Genomic DNA, 4,370 nt, shown 5'->3' with positions numbered 1-4,370 from the left:
TATTAATGAAACAATATATTTGGCCACATGTTTCTAAATCAAATACAAGGAATGAAGCCAGTCCCATGCCATTCTAACTACTAGTTACAAAGTTGTAATATGATATTTAATCCCATGAGCTATTCTTCTTTCATCTAATTATGTTAAAATTCCCTTTTTTCAAATGTAGGTATCAGATTTCCAAGTCTACTATCAGTGTTGTGAGTGTTCTTCAGACATGGCCTCACTGTACAGACTGGCCTGAGCATGACTATAGAAACAGGACTATCCTTGAATACATAGGCTCTTCTTTTTCGGAGATTAAAAGCCTGTGCCACCTCATCTGCCCAAGGTTGATCCTTTGTGTCCCCTTTTATTTTAAACATTAATTTTCTAGTTATTGGCTCAATTTGTGTTTGCTATCTGCACTTTTTCAATCTTATTTTATTATGCAAATATTTTCTCATTTTGGAAAATGGATTCTGACAAACATTCCATTTTTTCTTTAATCATTTGTTATATGAACTTCAAAAGTTATATATGTAGATTACAAATACTTTTATATCATTCCTGATTTCATTTTAGTGCACCAAATTTATAAACATATGTCAGTGTGATTCTGAACCCCTCAAGACTATTCACTGATTTGTCATGCTTTCACTTTTATTTATTTACCTTGAAGAAAAAATTTTTAATAAGAAATGTATTTTTAAAATTTTCTTTTCCAGATAGCCACTTGAATCAAAGCTGACAATATCATTTCTTACTCTTTTCCTCTTATTGGAATTAGGTATTTTGTATATAATATATCCTAATTATAGCTTCGCTTTCCTCTATTCATCCCAGTTCCTCCCTAACCCACCCCCATCCAGATCCAATAGAAATTCAATAGTAAACAAGCACTATTCTGGAATAAGCAAAATAAGATAAATCAAAAACAAGTACTATAGTGAGTAGCCAGTCCAGCTTTTATCTGGAAGTTCCAACCCCCATTAAGGCTTTGGTAACTGTCACACCTACAAGGCGGAGCCAAGAAAGGACCCTGAAGACCCACTGGCTCTCTTGGTTCCTGGACCTTGGACGCTGGAGTTAGACCAAGGAGAGTTCTCCAGAGAACACCGCCGGACTGAGCTACACCTTTCCCAGACCCTGTTACCTATCCCTTCAATTGTAAGTTACCCCACAAAATAAACCTCCTTTTTAACTACGTGGAGTGGCCTTAATAATTTCACCAATAAAGTACATTGGAATATGACAAAACAAGCAGAAGGAAAAGAGCCCATGAAAAAGCACAATAAACAGATATACATGCAGAGAATCATGTATTTTACACGTATTTTTATTTCCCATAAAAACATAAGATGAGAAGTCATAATACATACATACACACACACACACACACACACATATATATATATATATGAATCTCTAGGGAGAGAGAGAGAGTAAGAGAGAGAGAGAGAGATGAAAACAAAAAAAAAGAAAAACCTTTGACTTCTATGTGACAAGGACCTCCAAAGATGCCATTGAGTTTATCTTCTGATGACCATCTACTGCTAGGCATGTGGGTTACCTATAACAGTAGTTTGTTTCCCCAGTGATACTCTCTTGGATAAAACTAAATTTTCATTAGAAAGCAATTATCAATTGGAGGTAGCTTTTGGGCTAAGGATGGAGTCATGTGTTCACTTCTTTATTCAGTTCTAGGACCCTCTATAGTGCAGATCTCTGCAGTCCCTGTAATGCTGCCTCAGTCTCTGTTAGTTCATAGGTGTGCTTGTCCTGTTGTGTTTAGAGGAGTTATTTCTCGGTGTCCTCTATCCATAAAGACTATATTCAGAGCTTGGTGTTCTACAGTTGCTGGGCTCCACTGGAGACATACTGTTGTAGGTAGCTATTATTGATTGTGTTTTCATACTGGTTTCTAGGCATCTTAGTTTGAGAGATAGTAATACTAGGTGCTGGTGTTGTCTGATCTTGTTTTTGTTGGATGGTTGCTTTGTTTTTTTATTCTCTGTCTCTTATGAGAATGTGGTGGTTGTATGTTGTCAGATGGGAAATTCTCCTGAGATCCTGATAGGAATATAGCTACTAGGGTAAGAGATAAAATGTGTTTCTAGCTATTGGGAGCTGACACTTATGAATGAGAATGGGGAAAGTATTGGGGCTGAGGGCATCCACAGGAGAGTAGAAGCAGAAGGATCCACCATGATCTGCTTAGTTCCCTGTAAATGGAGACAGAGAGTGAGGATAGGCCACAACAGAAGGTCTGCCACAAAGCTGGAGGTGAGAATGAAAAATTGGACTTGGAGGAATGAAAGGGAGTTGACAATCTACAGTTAGCCTACCTGCTTCCCTGGCTTGAATGGGCTGATGGTTCCTCAGGGAGTGACTGCTGATGTTGAGGTTTAGGATAAAGCAATGAGTAGGGGAAGAATAGTTAGGAGAGGAAGATCTGTGTGATCTACTGGAGATGGGGCAGAGAGTTAAGGGAGGATTCAGCAGGCATTCTGCTGAAGATCTATGGATGAGACTCAGGGATTGGTTTTGGAAAAGCAGAGGGAGACACCAAGTTCTGCAGTTAGTCTGTCAGCTTCCCCGGTGGGAGTCTCCCATAAGATATCAGTACAATTCTTTACAGCAGTTGAAAAAATAAAAAGAAAAGAAAACAAAGCAAACCTTAAATTTCATGTGAAATAAAAACAACTTAGGAGGAAGACAATCTTGAATGGGAAAAAGAAAACTTTTGGATGTAAGTTATGATATGAAGTTTCAAGTTAGACTATAGAACTACAGTATTGAAACAAATACAGAAACAACATAAAACAGATTCACTGATCAATAGAAGGAAACTGCTTACACACACATAAACTCACACATACACATCAGCCTTATTTTTGACAGAGACCAGCAGTATATATTTGGGGAAAAAATAGCAACTTCAGAAAATGGTACTGCTCAAATTGGAGAGCTACATGAAGAATAATGAAACCATGTCCTAATAAGTCACCCTGTACAAAACTCAACTTTATTTTTATTTTTTTCAGGCCAAATTCACTTTCTTTCTTTCTTTCTTTCTTTCTTTCTTTCTTTCTTTCTTTCTTTCTTTCTTTCTTTCTTCTTTCTTTCTTTATTTATTTATTTTTCCTTCTGGGATCATTTTTAAAATTTTATAATTAATTTAATTTTACATATCAGCCACAGATTCCCCTGTCCTCCCTCCTCCCCCTCCCCCCAATCCACCCCCCCCATTCCCATTTCCTCCAGGGCAAGGACTCCCCTGGGGATTCAGCTCAGCCTGGTAGATTCAGTCCAGGCAGGTCCAGTCCCCTCCTCCCTTCACCCAGGCTGAGCAAAGTGTCCCAGTAGTCAACTTTAAATTGATCAAGGATCTCAACGTAAGATTTGATACCCTGAGCCTAACAGAGTGAAGATTAAGGTATATGCTTGAAATTATGGCACTGGAAAGACTTTCTGAGCAAGGCCCTGATGGCAAAGGCAGTAAGATCAAAAAATGGCTCTTTAGACTGAGGATTTCCTGGAGGTAAGCTAGTGGCAGCAGCAGATCAGCTGACACCCTTTTGGGTGAGGACTCTGAGGCTTTCAGTCTAAGGAAGTAGGATCGGCTGAGGAGTTGGCAAGTAAGAGAATAAATAAAAGTTAAAATCCCTTGAAACCTTTACCTGCAGTTACTTTGTAAGAAAACCAGGAAGATGAAATGACACAAAGTGAACCCACTCCAAACACAGCAGGAGGTCTAAAGAGTCCTGAGAATCCCTGCTTTGCCTGTACATTGGAGTCAGCTGGGGAACTTACCAAATTTCAATGTCTAAGCTTCTCTCAAAACTGCATCATACAATCTTGAGTTGAACCAGAAACTCTCAAGACAACTCCAATCTGCAACCTAGGTTGACACATGAGTTAAACCAAGTATCTTGGGCTGATAAATATGCTGGAAATAAAAGAGACAGTATTTCTCTGTGTAACAGCCTGACTTTCCTGGAACTGGCTTCGACTTTAAACTCACAGAAATCCACCTACACCACCTGGCCAGAGGGCCTCCAGGATCTGCTTGTCTCTGCCTCCCTGTGCTGGGATTATACAGGTCCAAACCAACAGGCCAAGCAACCCTGGGCTGAAACTCTGAAACCATGGACTAAGTAAACCTTTTAGCTTTTAAATTGATTCTCTCGGGCATTTCGTGACAGTGATGAAAATGGTAGAATAAGAGGTTCTCCAGGTGTTTTCTTTTTGTAAAAATCCACACGTCTGGGAGGAAGGCCATCCATTCTAAGAAGGTCTTTCTGAGTCTGCTCTGGAGTAATAGAAGTAACATTTGGATCAATATGGGAAGATCCTTTGATTGCCACCTTGGTGGTGGGACATTTCCT

The sequence above is a fragment of the Peromyscus eremicus genome, chromosome 7, assembly GCF_949786415.1.
Source record: "Peromyscus eremicus chromosome 7, PerEre_H2_v1, whole genome shotgun sequence".
Classification (NCBI taxonomy): domain Eukaryota; kingdom Metazoa; phylum Chordata; class Mammalia; order Rodentia; family Cricetidae; genus Peromyscus; species Peromyscus eremicus.
This window is presented reverse-complemented; position numbering follows the sequence as displayed.